Here is an 18,590-nt window from a genome sequence, read left to right as displayed (position 1 = left end):
TGTTTTAAAAAGGACCAAATTGATCAAAATATAAAAGATAAAAGATCAAAAATAAATATTTAAATATATAAAGAACTAAAATAAATATAATAAATAAGATAAAGGATAATTTAACTTAAATTATATAATTATAATATATCTTTCAAATAACACTAATAAAAATTATATATCAATATATCTTTCAACTAAATATATGATTAATATTTGTAATTAAGTTTCAAAAGATTGGTTGAGTCAATGGGTTGAGTTTGACACATTCTAATCAATCAAATTATAATTAAATTAAATAATAAATTTTAAATTCCATTAATTTGACCTGAAAAGTTATTAACTCGTAACTCAATTCTATTAAAACTGCATTGGTTAAAATATATCAAATTCAACTAATATATTGATACATAATTAGATTGGGTTGAATTTAATTAATTGGATTTGCATGTTGATCACAGTCATATATATATATATATATATATATATATATATATATATATATATATATATATATATATATATATATATATATATATATTGGTTTATTGGAATAGTTTTAATTAGATTTAAAGATATTTTTAGTGTTTCAAATTTAAGTTAAATTTATTTTTAGTTCTTCAAATTAAAAATTGATATTTTTAGTTTTTATAATTTTAAAAAAAAACTTTATTTAGTCTTTATATTTAAATTTTGTTAATGAATTTATTAAATATTATCACATAAAATTTATTTATTAATATTATTATTAGTGAAAAATATCATATTAAACTCAATTGATACTAAAATAAGATTTTTGAATTTATTATTTTTAGATATGTTATTAGTAACTTGAAGGACTAAAATAAGATATTTGAAAATTACATAGATTAAAATCAATAATTTTAAGTTTAAGGGACAAAAATAAATTTATCTTAAATTTAAGACACAAAAAATATATTTTAGTCTTTTAATTATTTTGAAAAGAATATGAAAAGGACCACTTTATATATTAAAACAATCTTATTAATGTATACGATTTAAACTAGTGCAGGATTCTTGACCAAAATAAAATTAGTGCAAGATTCCTCAACAAACTCTTAGTATCCAAATAGTTATGTAAATAACTTATTTGATTGTCGTCGTCTTTTATCATTTAATAATTTAAACAAAGAGAATATATTACTTGCACTAACAATATGTAAAAGATTTTTATGCATATTGAACTCTTAAATTTGTCAGACAAATATATAATATAAAAAAATTAAGTATGAAAAGAATTTTTATTTTTAAGGAAAATTCAGCAAGCATTTTTTTTTATGGCGCGAGGTTCAAATTAGCAAGGAACTACTTAATAAATCCACACCATTCAAAACATATTGAAGATAACATGCATTATTCATTTTGATAAGATATATGGATTGGAGAATACGTTCAATCCCACCAACTTATTAATTATTTGTGTTGGTGCAAACATTATTATAGGTTGGTGCATTCATGATCCCTAAGTGAATACAACAAACGTCAGTTATTATAAAGTTATCCACAAATCATTTCTATTATATTTTTTTGTCTGATGTATGTCATCTTGATTTTTGAGTATGTTAATTTTCTTCAAAATATTTGTTACTTCAAAAAATTAAGAAACTTTTAATTTTTAATGATATTTTTTTTATTTATTAGGATATTATCTCAATATTTAAATAAATTTATGATTATATCATATATATACTTTTCTAATAAGGGTATTTTGCAAAAAATTATTTTGTGATAGTAACTTTTGTAATTAATTCTTAAAAAATTATATTAGTTTAAAAGATAAATATATAATATGAGACTAAAAAATAGTAAATAAATTTAAAATATTAATATCTTATATTTGTAAATAATTGTAATTACTTGGAACACCGATTCATTCGTGGTTTACATTAGATCTGAATTGTAATAAGATTTGTAATGCATTTACATTGTTGACAGATTTGACGCGATTTTTTAAAAAAAAAATAAATGAAATTATTGAATAAAAATCAGATTATTCATTTTTTTTATCTTAGCAAATCAGACTTTAAATTTGCATTTGAGATCTATAGATTTTTTCTGTGTTTAAATTTACATTACGTAACCTAAAATCACATCGGAATAAGCATTACAAAAAATCACACCGAAATATTAATTGATATGACTTAAACTAAATTTACGTATTTTACATTGAAGAATTAATTTTGAATCTAAAATTAATTTTAAATTAAAAGCTAAATTATGTTATTATTTTTTTATAGTATTAAATTCACAATTTTAGTTTTATTTTTATTTTTATTTTTACAAGTTCGGTATTCCAATTTTATAAAATTCATTAATTTGGTCCTTTATTAAATATTCATTCATTGATTGTTATAATTAGTTACAGTAATCATGATACGAGGTTAAATAGATGACATAAGAATTAATATTTAATAGTATTTAGGCTAAAATTTACTCTTTATTTTCATTTTTATCTCATAAAAAGAGTAAAAATAAATAAAAATGAAATAGAAATAAGAACTAAAAGTGCAATTTAGTTTAAATATTATTAAATATTAATTATCATGTCATCTATTTGATGTTAGATCATGACAAATATTACAATTTTAGAAATTAATGGCTCGACTAAAATTGAGGGCTAAAATTTCATAAGTAAAAATTGAGAAACCAAAATTGTAATATTATAGGGAGACCCAAAAATGTATACTACAAGAAATGTTGTAACATTGTATTTTTTTTAATTATTGTCTTTTAGCAATAGTTATATGTTGTGGTGTCCTAAGGTGTGGTGTCCTAAGGTGTGGTGTTGACAGACTCTATGAGTTAATAAATAGTCTTTAGGTGTTTTAGATGATTTCTCTAGACAGAGGTCAAGTTTGATCCTAAGAGGAGAAGTATATAGGATTTCTTTTAAAATTTGAGTTTCATAAGTTTTGCTCTAAAGAAATCTTATAGAAGCACTCGAGAGATAAGCTTTGAGATTCAAACTTCTTTTTCTTTCTAGGCTCTCCAAGCAAGTGAGGATTGTTTATGAATTGTTTATTCAAAGATTAAGATGCTAAGAATCAAGGTTGTGTTGGTGCGTAGCTTCAATGAGAGCTCGAAGTTCTTCTTCTTCCCTCTTCCTTTTGAACATGGTGAGGTAAGGAAAGTTAGATTCTTGATTTTTGTTGGATTTCTTGTTGATTGATTGCATGATTGGATGCTAATAGGTGAAATTATGTTGCAGAATTGCATGAGTTGGAATGGTGATCATTGAATTTGGTGTTTTTGGGGTTTCAAGGAGAAAATCTTGGTGATTTGGAAAATTGTAGTTGCATGTTGGAATTTTGGTGCAAAATGAGTTGTTGTTGATGTGAATAAGTGTTATCTTGTTTTGCATGTCGGTGATTTTTTGGATTTCAGGTGGGAAGAGAGCAAATTCTTGGTTTGTTAAGTGTAGAACTCACAGTTGTGTCGGGTATGCCTTCAAGGCGTTGGGTGTGGTTTCAATTAGAGGTTCCCTATCTTGCTCATGTTAGGTGTAGGATTGGTGATGTTAAGCGTGGGAAGAGAAAATTTCCTCGGGTTAGAATTGTGTCGAACGTGATTTGAATGGTGTCAAGCGCGGGGTGAGAGAATTGACTTTGCTTGGATTGGTGTCGAGCGCCAAAGGAATGGATCGAATGTGAAGAGAAAGACTTATCTCTACTTGGGATGGGGGGTTGACATGAGACTTTGCCACACAAGGGTTCCTTACCTCATCCACTCCAGGTGCGAGTTGAATGGCATTAGGCGTGGGTAAGGCAACGAACTCCTTGTCTTAATAGTGTCGGGTGTAATGTGTGTGGTGCCGAGTGCGACTTATTTTGAAAATTCTTGTTGTTTGATTTGTGATATGATGAACATGAATAGGTTAGATAAATATATTGCATGTTGTATGTTGATTGGTGATATTATTCTATGTATATTGATCAAGGATAATATAATATATATATATATATATATATATATATGTATGTATGTATGTATATATATGTGTGTGTGTGTGTGTGTGTGAATTTAATTGTTGAAATTCTTGAGGTGTGACGTTGAGAATGTTTTAGGCATTTTATGTTGATACATTGTTAAGGTATGATGTTGATTAGGTATGTTGATTGACTTAGGACTAAAAGAGAGGTTGTTTTAGAAAGTTAGATATCTCATTGTATGGATATTGGTCTGGTTTTCTATAAGCTCAATTGTGAAAAAACCTCTTTGAGTAGGTGTTATCTCTTGGAGGATTGTTGAGTCTCATCTAGGATCTTAGTTGATGCAGTATGTGGGTCAAGTGGAGGCATACCAACTACAAGTGACCAATGTTAATCCGTATGTGGGCAAGGTTGGGACATATATGTATAAAGTGACCAACTAAGTAAAGTATAAGGTTAGGGACTTAGTCCCTAACTGAGTATTGGAGGGATGTAGTATTTGAAGGGTAGTTGGTGGGCTAATTCCATAATGAGTTTAGTTTTGCAAACTAATGTCGTGGTAAACTCATACCCAAATTGTTATATCCTGACAAGAATACTATACTTCCTAATTCAAGTGGTAACATTCAAGAAACCATGTTGATAGGGATTGGAATCCTACTTTAGCTATTGACCTAGCAAGTGTATATGTATGATGTGGTGTGATTTGATCTTATTCATATGCTTGTTGTTTATATGGTTGAATGTCATGCTGAGATGTTTGGTGTGTTGGTATGTTGTAAAATATGAGGTGATATATGTATGTTTTACATGTTGATGACTAGTATAGATGTTTTCACTTCCATACTTGTTTTATACTTATTCTTTTGAAATCTATCTTACCCTTGCACGTTTTCTAGTGGTTGGACTGCGATGATCATATTTTACATGGTAGTAGAGTAAGGTTAGGTTGAGGTGTTTAGCATTTTGGAGATCCATGATATTGGATAGCGGTGTAACTGGAGACTACTCTTTTAGCTTTTTGGTAGAGTTGCTTGATTGACAACCTAAGGTTATACTCACAATTTTAGATTACTGTATAATCATATATATATGTGTGTGTGTGTGATTGCATAAGTTAAGTCAAATCTAAAGAAGTCATGATGTCACATGGAGGTACATTCCACTCTCAAGACCAAAAGGCTCTATGCATTAGCGGATCCAAGATCCTAGATTAGTGAGAGTAATTTTTCTTAAAAAACAAAAACTAATAATAATCATCATTATATATACAAAGAACAAAACATAATGTCAAAAACAATTATCAATAAGTCTATAATATAAAATTAAGAAGTACAAAATATAATATTTTTAAATATATGTTAATAATTTAATTGAAGTGAGGCCGGCCAACATATTAGAGCAACATTTTGTTCATGTGAGATATATGCTCAAGCATGCATTGCTAGTTTCATTGTATATATCAAACCTCGAATTTCCAATTTTAAAATGTTTGAAATGTATTATTACATATGATTATTTATAAAATATTATATCATTTTAAAAATTAAAAATTAAACTATAATGACTTGCCATGATCATTTCACTTACGGATAACCAATTAACAGCGAAAAACAACTAACATACCAAAGATCAATATAGTCACAATATCCGAATATGTACATTATATATATATATATATATATATATATATATATATATATATATGTATGTATAGTTATCCAATAGTGAAAACTATAATCCTTAAGTTGTCGATAAAACAATATCTATACATTCGATTACATCAAAGTAAGCTAACCAAAAGCATCAAAACAAGCCACCAGCATTGCCTCACCAAGGCCATCGCCCGACTCTAGCTAATCATGTTCTACTCCCATGAAAAGCATGATTATCGCAATCCAATCACTAGAAAAACATGCAAAGGTAAGCTAGATTTAAAAAAAAAACCATATAGCAAATATAGAAGAAAAATGCATCTAGACTATCAACAACCTTAACATGTAAATCATACAACAAAATCACAACATGGTCCACAACTTAACACTTCAACTTGGCATTCCACACCTTACAAGAGTAAGCAATTCAACACATATGAACATTCATATATCACAACATCAATGCCATTTAAAAACATTCTCAACCAAGCATATGAACAAAACCAAATAATATCACATCATATGCATACATTTCAACTAATGTATCGTTACGCATTCACCTATGAAGATTTCCTATACTAAGATGAGTAGTTTAAGTGGCTTGACTCTATCAAACCAATTGATCATTTTCACACTATACATCTTGCTAGATCGACAACTCAATCAGGATACCAATCCCTACCACATGATTTCTTGGATGTCTCCACTTAAATTAGGAAATTCCAATACCACTATCAAGTATAATATAGTTTGGGTGTGGGTCTACCAAGACATTGACATGCATAAATCAAGTCACTTATGAAATTAATTCGCTAACTATCCTCGTGATACCATGCACCCTTGTAGTAATTAGTTAAGGGTTATAATCCTAAACTTTACACCTTACTCCAACATTGATTAAGGATTTTAGAGGAGACTCAACAATTCACTCCAAGAGTTACTGTCTACTCAAGGAGGATTTTTCAACAATTGACCTCCCAAAGCACCACACCAATATCCAATTATGGGATATCCAACTTTCAAAAACAACCTTTCCTTTAGTCATAAGTCAATCAACATACTTTAATGCCTTTAACATTCTTAACACCAACACCTTAACAATCATCACCTATATACATTACCATAGGTCAATGTATATAGATAATAACATTATTAATTCATTGCATACCAATGCATCTCAACATTCAATCATACAATCATCTACATATATCATCTTAGATAAATATACATAGAACAACAACATACAACATGCAATAGATTCATCTAAGTTATCCATTTAATTTTCACCATTTAATCATATAAATAATTAATAAGTATTTTAAAAGCAATTGCCTAACACCACACACCCAACATCCAATGCTATTGGGGTAGGGAGCTCTCTGTCTCGCCCACACCTGATGTAATACTACCCTCGTCCAAAGTGGCATGGATTGGGTAGAGGCCCCCTAGGCCTTCACACCTAGCGTGACAAAGTTCCACGCCTAACCCCAAATAAACCCAAAACACTTTCTCTCCTCATGTTTGATGCCACTTCTTTGGCGCCTGGGACCAATCGAACTCAAGGCAATTCTTTCTCCTTACATCCAACGCCACCAACCATGTGTCTTGCGTGAGTAAGACAATGGTGAGTTATGCACTCATCACCATGAAAGAGTGCCTAACACAATAGTGAGTTATGGACTTCGTAGACCATGAATTTAACTCTAACCACCTAGAAAAATAGAAGATCCAAAGCATGCAACATAATCATACACATATATCACCATCCTCAGCTTACTCCACATCAAAAATCCAACATGCAACCACTAATTGACCAAATCATAAAAAATCCAACACTCATGCTCAAAGCACCTAAAACCCATCATTTTCATCATATCATCTAAGAAGCTCAACAACACAACCACATTTTTTTTATAAAAACCAACAACATACAACTCAGCAAAAGTATCAACAAGTCATTTCTAGTTTCCCTTACCTCAACTTCAAGCAAAGAGATGAGGAAGGAAGACGAAGATTGGTTCCAAGTTTCACCTGCACCACCTTGATTCTTAACTATTTGACTTTGAATCAACAACTAACAACAACCCTTACACACTTGGGAGGCTTAGAAAGGAGATGAAGAAGGATCAAACTCTAATGCTTCTCTTTCTAAGATTCTTAAGAAGTGAACTAATGAAACTGAATTCTAAAATAAAATCTTATACTTCTTTCCTTAAGGTCAAACTAGACCTTTGTCTAGAGAAACCCTCTAAAACTCAAAAACTTTTTAGGAGTTGCTCCCAAAGTTCTTCAACAATTACTCTAAAAATAACACACATCACATAATCAACACAACTCACAATTGTTAATAAAACACAATAATTAAGAAAACGTGCAATATTACATAAACCATGATTAAAAATAAATTAAAAAATATACTTAATTAAATAATTGATACTCTAATATTATATATCATTAAAATATTAACAAATCATTGCACATCATTAACTTCCTTAAAAAAATTGAATTGATGATAAATTGAAGTGAACTATAGAAATTAATCTATTTCTTAAGAAATTGAAGTGAGCTGCACTTATATTAAAAAAAATCAAATTATTTGTATGAAAAGGAAAATTTCTCTTATTTTTAATTTTTCTTATATTTTTATTATTAAAAAATAATTAAGTTCAATTTAAATATATTTAATTCAATTCAAATATGAAAAAATAACTCACTGAACTAATAAAATAGTTTAGTTAGTTTCACTACAAGAAAAATTAGCATTATCTACGGAAGAAATCCGTAGATAATGCTGAAAATCCGTAGGTAACTGATAATTACCTACGGATTACCTACGGAAAAAAATCCGTAGGTAATAAGCTCGTAGGTAACGTTACTTATGGAAATTTTCCGTAGGTAATGTTACCTACGAATTTTACCTACAGAAAATTCCGTAGGTAACGTTACCTACAAAATTTTCTGTAGGTAAAGTTACCTATGAAATTTTCCGCAGGTAACGTTACCTATGGAAAAATTCCGTAGGTAACATTACCTACGGAAAAATTCCGTAGGTAACGTTACCTACGAAATTTTTTTTTATTTTTAATTTTAATAAATTTATTAATGTAACAACTTTTATATTTAGCCTCTCAAGGATCTTATTTCATAACACTTCACTTTTTAACGTGGTTTGTCCTTACTGCACATTTTCTGGGAAACTTCCCAGAAAGTCACCCATCCTTGTACTACTCTAGCTCAAGCACGCTTAACTGTGGAGTTCTGATGAAATGGGCTACAGAAAAGCTAATGCATGTTTTCAGTATAAGTAGTACAAATTAATTCATTTAAGTCATTCTCATCTATACAATCTCATACTTATACTATTTTTAGATCCCTCTCATTTTGGTATGTCTAGACTGCTATAAAAATATAAAAATATATATAATAATTATATTATATTTAATTAATCTTTATATATATATATATACTTACTTGTATAATTAACAATCTACTTATTTATATTTAAAATTAATATTATGATACAATTTAAATTATTTATTATAAATTTAAATGTTTAAATAATAATTTATATATTTTAAAATGATAAGGGCTAGAATAACACCGGTGTAATTTTTCTAAGTATTACACCGCTCAATAACTTTATATTAAATATGAATTTTGTAAATCCAACCGTTAGATCGAAAGTTCATATCACTTTATATGTTTATATCAAATTTTGTTAAAATTGAACAACAACTTAAAGGTAATCAAAGTGTTATTTTAGCATATTTTGAAATGTATATATTACGTCAATTTTGTTTTACAAGAATGAAGTATCAAATAATCTTGAACTAATATAAAATTTTGTATATATCAGCTAAAAGTACAAAACTTTCAATCTAACGGTTGAAGTTATAAAATTCACATTTAAAATATTATTTTTATAAATTAAATTTTAACATTATAATAAATAACCCTTATTATTACACTGGTGTTATTATAACCCTTCTCTTTTAAAATATTATTTTTATAAATAAAATATTAAAAGAAAAATAATGTACGCATTTCGTTTCTACATTGTATTAAAAGAAAAAATATATATAATAAAAATTGTGAGAAAAAGAAAATATTAAATAATACCTACGGAAAAAATTCCATAGGTAATATTCTGTAGATAACTAAACATTACCTACTGAAAAAATTCCGTAGGTAACTAAAAATTACCTATGGAAAAAATTCTGTAGGTAACTAAAAATTACCTACGGATAAAATTCTGTAGGTAACTAAAATTACCTACGGATAAAATTTCGTAGGTAACTAAAATTTAACATTTTAAATAAATTATTAATTAATTAACTTAATATATTTATTCATCTTGAATTTAAGATATAAAATTCAAAAAACATATTTATTCTTGTTTTATTTTCTAATTATCAACCATTAATAAAATACTAATTTAAAATCTTATCTAATTATATTATAATATTTTCATATCAAATTTAAAACCAAATATTAGTATGTTATTTTTTATCATCATTAATTTATAAAAATAAAAAATTTAAAATAATAATTTTTATTAATATTTATTTTTTATTATAATCTATTTAATTTAAAAGCATACGCTACAAGTTATTTCAAAAAAACTTATATTACACTTAAAAATTGATCTATTTGAAGAAAAATGAATAAAAATAAAAATAATAATAATAATTATTATTATTATATTAAATTTATATAATATATTAAAATTATATATACTTTTGTTTATCTTTTTAAATATTAAACTTGTTGATTTATATAATAAAGTAAAATTTATAAGTTTATTGAAAGATAAATTCGTATTCTATTTACATACTTTATTACAATTTTTAAAAACTAAAATAAATTATTACTAATATTAAACTTTAAAATATTAAAAGAAAAATAATATACGCATTTCGTTATTAAAAGAAAAAAATATATATAATAAAAATTGTGAGAAAAAGAAAATCTTAAATATTACCTACGGAAAAAATTCTGTAGGTAATATTCAGTAGTTAACTAAACACTACTTACGAAAAAAATTCCGTAGGTAACTAAAAATTACCTACGGAAAACATTCCATAGGTAACTAAAAATTACCTATGGAAAAAATTCCGTAGGTAACTAAAAATTACCTATGAAAAAAATTTCGTAGCTAATATTTCGTAGATAACCAAACATTACCTACGGAAAAAATTTCGTAGATAATATTCCGTAGATAACTAAAAATTACCTACGGAAAAAATTCCGTAAGTAATATTCCGTAGATAACTAAATATTACTTACGGAAAAAATTCCGTAGGTAATATTCCGTAGATAATAACAGTTTTTCTTGTAGTGTTTGTACAAATTAATTTTCAACTCAATTTGGTCCAAATGATTTTTTTTGTAATTTAGATGGGTTCTCATGATATAAGAAAAGAGTTATGAGGAATATAGAGGTGTTAATTACTTGGTAGAATTCAAGGTAGGGCTTAAGCAAGCTACATAAGTGAACAAGTCATATAAATGAACTAGTTACTACATTTTAACTTAAAACTTTAATGTGTTAATTAGGTTCATAAGTTTCTGTCAATTATATATTGCTTGCATTACTAATCTCCATTCAATGTGAGAACACAATTACACTTTTATAATCTCCCGTCAAGTGTGAATCTCTTTCACATGATATACTTCTTCTCAAATAAAAACTTTTTTCATTCATGAGTATTTTAGAGTATCTTTGGTATCAATATTTTCTACATAGTGCACCTTTATTAAGTCCCTAAAACTTAACTATTAGCCATTATTGTCAATATGCTTTAAATATTTGTATTAACGTTTGTACTACAACAAAAATTCTTGTTTATTTACTTTAAGTATTTGTAAATCTCAATTAATTTAATTTTATTTAATAATATTATTTCTAAAATACTCTTTATTTCTAATTTTTTTATATCAAATAAAAAACAATTTAGGAAAAAACTTTAGATATAATTGATAGAATTAAATAACATTATCTATTGAATGTTTATTTGTTTCTTAATCAAAAGTTTGTTGATGGATAATAAATACTCAAGTCATGGTTGCTTTTAGTTTTATAATCATATATCTTCGAGGGTTCCAATGTCTGAGCAGAACAGTAGACGCATAAATTAAAGCATAGATAAGCAAAAGAAATGAAATTGGTCGTTGGATTCCGAAACGAAAGGTACGCAAAATACAAAGACCTATACTGCTTTCCCTGCGCAACGTCCTGTTGCCATTAAAAATCGCAGTTGATTATTTAACCACCAATGACCATATCCTATGATCTTTCTTATTGTATAATCCTACCATATTAAATGCTGACACCTTCTGAGTTCTGACTCATTGCTCTACTAATTTTAATATTTTTCCATGTTTAATCGGAGAAGAAGATCAAAATCTGTATCCCGTTTTCCTCTGCAATTCAGTCCTCCACTAAAATCATCGATAGAATCATAAGATATATATATCTCACTTGGTTGACAGCCTTTTCCTAAATTGTCGGTACGCGGTACGGTACGGCACATGATTGAAAAACATTATATATATAACATGCTTTTGACTTATAATTTTTAAAATTATTTTATAAAATACTTTTTCAATACTATGCTTCAAAGAATAGAAAGATGAAATTAAATGGTACAAAATAATATCATTACCGAAAAAAATAATTGGCTTAAAATAATTTAAAGTTTCCATGTTATAGAAAAAATATTAAAAAAAAAATAGCGACTATCCAATATCAAAAGATTCAAAATAATGTCTATCTTCTTTAACCGAAAGGTATGATTTATATAGATTGTATTTATGAATTTCAAGATTTTAAGAATTTCAAGCATAATTCTAAAAATCGGACTAGTCATTAAATCAATTAGTGTACTGGATTAATGAGTTAAAGGTTAAATTAATGGATCATTAATTGAATTGCATGACTCAATTTTTATTAATTTTTCTATAAAAAAATTTATGTTAAATATATTTTATACTTATAAATTTCAATAAATTTATATCTTATCTTAAATTTTAATTTTCATCTTATTTAAAATTATCTTTATTTTTATTTTGTATAAAGAAATACATAAAAAAATTATTAATTCTTTTTTGTTGAACTGGTTTGACTCACCGCTTCGATCTACCCATTGAACCGAAAAATTGACTGATTCACTTTGGTTTGAAACGGATCGAATGCATAATCGATTCAACTCAAGATTTGGATCGGCTAAACTATCGCTTTCCGGTTCAATCAGTCCGACCGGCCGATCCTGTCTGATTTTTAAAACACTAATTTCAAGCAAAAATCTTGAAATAATCAACATTTTATTTTATATCCAATTGTGAGCATTAATAAAAAATATTTTATGTTAATCAACAGTAGTTGCTAAACTAATATTGAGAGGGTTTTTATAGCTAAAAAGTGGAATGATTTTTGGTTATATTATATTTGAATTTGGCATAATATCAAAGTAAACCTCTCCACAAAGAGTTGTGAGAGTACACTTGTCCCTACCCTCAAACACTAAGTGTTTAGAGGTTATAAAGTTTGTTCTCTCAATGAAAAATTGAGTAAACCTCTTAATGAAAAATCAAAAGAGTATAAAAGTACCTCCACTAGAGATGAGAGTCACTAAACTTTTTTAATTGTTAAAAATATAATTTATTTATTTATTTTAATGTTGTTAAAATAAATTATTCATTATTTTTTTAAAAAAATATAAATATTACACCTTCAAGTATTTATGGATATTGGATAATACTATTTTGTTATAAGCCTTTTAATTTTAATTTACTCTAATATATTATTAGATGTGGTGTCATGAATTTTGGATGATAAGGAATCTAATTAATTACATGTAATAACGTATTCACTATCAAAAAGTAAATACAACTCATGTGCTATGTCTTGTAATGAGTGTTTAGGAAGATAATCTGGTAGCATGAGATAACAAGTTATTTTTTTTAAGAAAATGCTACTAAAAGTGTTAGATCGAGAGATTTCTAAAAATATTACTAACTAAAAATATCAAATTTGATAAGATAATGGAGGCCGTGTATGACATAAAATTGCTCACTAAAAAAAACTGTTTTACAGTGGCAAACAAAAATTATCACTAAAAAGTATAAACTTTATAAGTAGATTTTATTTTATATTGAGTTACAAATGATCTATCTATTCATTATGTAAATTGCATAACAACGACTTTCAAGTAATGTCATAAAATTGGATTGGATCGATCGACTAGACAGAAAATCAGTGTTTAAACTAGAACGGTTTACTCATCGAACGAGTTATATAATTAAATCGGATTAAACCAACTGGTTTTGGCAAAAAAATAAAATAAAAATTGGTGAACCAGTTCCAGGTTTCCAAAAATATTTTTTTCAAAAGTAAATTTCAAAACAAATATAATTTTAAAAAAAAAAAATTAAAACGCATTTGGATATTATTATATTAGATTTGCATTTTGAATTGATGATAACTTGGACATCAATTTTAGATTATATTTATATTTTAATTTATAAACTTATTTATGGAGTTGTATCATTGCTTTAATTTAATTATTTATAAACTTATTTATGGAGTTGTATCATTGCTTTAATTTAATTATTTATAAACTTTACTATTATGAACTTTTATTTTGAATATCGAGTACTTTATAACAATAATGTTATTAATTTTGAAGTATTGAATTGTGTTATTATGACTTGTGATCTTAAATTTTAAATCACTACAAGAAAATTGGGTATTATCTAGGAAAATTTATCTACGAAAAAATTTTCGTAGATAATTTTTGTTTATCTACGAAAATATGTCGTAGATAACTCTAACTTTGGTGGGTAATGAAATAATAAATTTAGCTACGAAATTTTCGTAGATAAGTGTGGCGGACTTTGGTGGGAACTTTTTATACGAAAAATTAGCTACGAAAGTTGTCATAGAAAAGAGTTATCAAAAAAATAATGTAAAAAATTTAAAATAAATAATTTATCTATGAAGCTTATTCGTAGATAATGAAGGTGCAATTTTTTTAATTAAAAAAAACATGTTATCTATATACATGTTTCGTAGGTAACATTTTGTGTTTAGAATTGGAAATAATCTTTAATTACTAAATGTTGTATTACTTTATCCGAAACCCTAACATATTCGTCGTCCTCATCACAGCCTTCGCGTGTCTGTGTAATGCTCCTCTCTTCGACTCTCTCAACTGATTTGGTCTCCACGATCTAGCGACCTTCGCGATTATGAGTTTCGTTTCTAATCCCCTGAAAGCGTTCAACTATGCGTGTTGAAAAACCTTTCGAGAAAACCTAATTCGAAACCGTTTCCTCTGGCCGAAGTTGTGTTCTTCGTTTGTCTGTAAATAGAAGTCAGAAATCCTTTGCGTTCTGGTAAGTCACTTATGTAAAAGCTTTCTCTGTTATGGTTTTGAAATATTGATTAAGTTTTCGTTTGGAACCCTAAATCTGATTTTGAATTTTCGTAGATCGTTTTGTGAGATGGCATTTGGTTGTGCCAAAGATGGGTTTTTTGAACCGTAAATCTTTGTTCTGTCTTCTACGATTCAACCACATCGCATACACCTTCGTCTCCGTGTCTGGGTAGCCTTGCTCCGGCGACCTTCACAGGCACCAATCCACAAGAGGTTAAGCTCTCGATCTTCATCTCTGCGCCATCACCACCGCTCCTCAAACACAAGACTGTAATTAGGGGTAATATCACATTATCATCTTCGCAAATAGAATTGCATACCAATCCTTCTGCAAATGCAATGGCTTCGTCTATTTCTGCTTCAATCAAAATACATTCCATTAATTCTCCCCAGTATTGATTGCCTTTCTGTAAACCTGATTGATGTACAAATTCCATGACAATCTTGATTGCATCGCCAACTCTTCCATGCTTTACAACACCAGGAAGGAGGGTGCATAAAGTTACGAGATCAGGAGAGAGAAATTTCTTCATCTGATGATAAAACCAGAATGCATAACTAGCTCTGCCTTCTTTTAGCAAGCCATAGATGATAGTGTTATATGTCAGAACATCAGGTCTACAGTTCATCATTGTCATTCTACAAAACATTTTCAAGGCCAAATCAACTGCTTCATTCTTGCAAAGACAATCAAGAAGTGTGTTATAGTTACTGTGTTTTGAGGGCATCCAGACTCTTTCATACTCCCAAACAAATCAAACGCCTTTAGGAATTTTCCCTCTTTTCCTAAACCAGTTAGCAAAATATTGTATGTAACAACTGTAGGAGCTAGCTTTAAATCCTTCAGTCTCCCAAACATTTCCCATGCCTCGTCAACTCGGTCAGCCTTGTAAAGTGTGTCAATTAAAGAATTAATTACAATTATATCTGGTTCACACCCTTCACGTGACATGTCAGTCAAAAGTTTTATGGCATTATCTATTTGCCATGCTTTGCTGTAGCATTTCATCATCATGTTATAGGTTACTGAGTCTGGCGAGAGCCCACAATTGTGAAGATCATTGAATATATTTTTTGCTTCTCTTATCCTACCCATTTCAGCAAGACTATATAAAGATGCATTACATGCTGCTATACTAGGCATAATGCCTCTCACTTTTATATGAATTACCTAACTATTTAATTATCATTAACATATCTAAATTTGTTATTTATTATGTCACACAAGTGGTTTTTCTGATTAGGTCACGGGTTGGATATATGCCAAATGCTATTTCAGTCTCATTATTGATGTACTTAGCATGAAACAACAGTTTTGGATTCTAAGCATCAAAATTAGTTTGGGCCATATACTTATTTACTTTGGACAATATGTGATGACCAAATTTTGTATTTCCCAACTTGGAGCAGCGAACTGTACCGGGTATTATTTGTATTGTTTATCTGCTTTAGGTTACTTCTTTTTGTAGTTCCTAAGATCATATTGCTTCTATATTTATTTACTAATCCTCTGAGTACGATCTTTAAGTGTGTTCTATACTGTTTTATTTCTTCTCTTGTCTTAGTAATGTTTATGTCATCTACATTGGACTATGAGTAATCGGATTGTGCCAGCCATATGCAAGGTGCATGTTTTTAATAGAACTTAATATATGTCATGAAGTCTACGTTCAATAAGACTGGTACTTTCAGCACAACATGAGAAACTAAGCACATATATACTGTCAAAAGAAAACAAAAATTCAATTTGTTTGTTATACATTTTTTTTGGTGAGGTGTATTAATATAAAGGTTGTGATGTATACAATTGCTCCAGCATGGTTGGATGTATAGAGTTAGTTAATTCGAAATTATGGTTCTGTTATGAGTATTAACTCATTTTCAATATTGTCTTAACTTTTCCTTGCCTTTGTGATATTAATAGTGCAGTAAAAATGTTGTTGATAGTGTAATCAAATCTTATGTTACTAATGTTGTTGTTTATTGATATTTTCAGGTTGTTTTTATGAATTATCAAATTGAGATCGATTGCAGCAATTTTTCAAGAAAATATTGACTAAGAGGTATAATACTAAAAGTCAAATCCAATGCTTGTTGTTTCAACTTGTGTTTTGTATGTAATATTGATTTTTAAAGAAATTAGTCATGCAACCCTCCATTAGTTTGTTCAATTATTCTATATTGTTTTCTCAAATGTCTAAATTGATTTATAAATTGACGTTGCCTTTACAAGTTGGTGTAGCTTTATAAATATAATAAACAATTTTACTTTATGAAAATAATTAAATGGTTTTGTTTAAAAAACCAATTCATGGACACTTATCAAAATACCAAATCAGTCTACTACACAAATTTAGTTTAGGCAAAATGACCACTTAATAGTGGCTAATGAGTTTGGAGGTGTCTTGGTTGCACCACTGCAATTGTTTCTTCATGAGGGAACTTCATTTGTTTCTTGACTTTGTAGTAACAAATAGAAGTAATCCTTGTTATATATGTTGAATAAAAATCATTTTTAAGTTAAAAAAATCCTGTTGCCAATTACGAAAGAAAAACCAATTAAGTCTACATAGTAAAATGGTTGAATGTCCACTAGTTATATTAGTTTTTTTAATTCACTTTATACGGGTGCATCTTGTGGTGGAGGAGAAGAAATATCTCCATTGGACCCTGTTGAGGAAGAGAAATTGAGGAACAAAAGCTGGTTGGTTGCTGCTGGTGGAAAAAATCCTAAGGGACGAGTATATGGGGTTGGAAAACTTCATGAAAGTTATCTTTGCGGGGGAACATTCACACAACAAACATGTAGTTCTGCAGCTGCAGTTTCACAGAAGATTCTAAGGTTGGAAGAAGAGATTCGTCAATCTAGGGAGGAGTTTCGCAAATCTAGAGAGGAGAATCAACGTTTGCAGAAAAAATTAGAATCCCTAGTAAGTGTTGTTCTCCCTCTTCTTCCTCCAGCCGCACAAATGGTGTTACAAGACGTCAATGACCAACCACAAAATGAGAACCAAAACCAGGAGGATGCTCAAGATGGTGACCAACATGATCGACAAAACTCTTCTCACTATGCAGATTATTAGATAGTTTTTAATTGCAGGACTTGATCTAAGAGTAGGATATAAATTATGATGCATGACTTTAAAATATTATGGATTTCATGTTCTATTTTATATTTTTTACTTTATTTGTTAATTTTTAGCTTATTGTTCATTTCATGTTGTTATATATCTTATCATTAATCCTGTGTTTACTTTATTTGAAAAATTTTAGCTTATTATTCATTTGATGTTGCTGAATATATATACATTCATCCTAATGCAAAAAATGTATACATAACTTCCATGGATGTAGTTATAATGAAGGTGCTTGTTGGTTGTTATTACAGGTCCTACTTAAGTGAATTTTATGGAAGTTTTTGTTTGTTGATATGATGACATAAATCAATGTTAGGGAATTATATTTACAACAATATTTTCATTGTATGTCTTTATAACTTATTATTTATTGCTGTGCTGAGACATAAATATTTATGGTATTTAAAAAAAAATTTCAATAAA

General features: G+C 28.1%; 1 long non-coding RNA gene across 1 annotated transcript; it reads left to right on the top strand.

Annotated features, from left to right (window-relative positions):
• The first annotated feature begins 14,708 nt into the window (after positions 1-14,708).
• Positions 14,709-18,259, top strand: LOC145955325 (uncharacterized). Its single transcript, XR_014431946.1, has 4 exons — positions 14,709-14,989; positions 15,085-15,310; positions 17,027-17,093; positions 17,683-18,259. It is a non-coding gene; the product is annotated as an uncharacterized LOC145955325 (long non-coding RNA).
• Positions 18,260-18,590: the final 331 nt, after the last annotated feature.

The sequence above is a fragment of the Cajanus cajan genome, chromosome 2, assembly GCF_000230855.2.
Source record: "Cajanus cajan strain Asha chromosome 2, NIPB_CcT2T_4, whole genome shotgun sequence".
NCBI lineage: Eukaryota > Viridiplantae > Streptophyta > Magnoliopsida > Fabales > Fabaceae > Cajanus > Cajanus cajan.
This window is presented reverse-complemented; position numbering and strand designations above follow the sequence as displayed.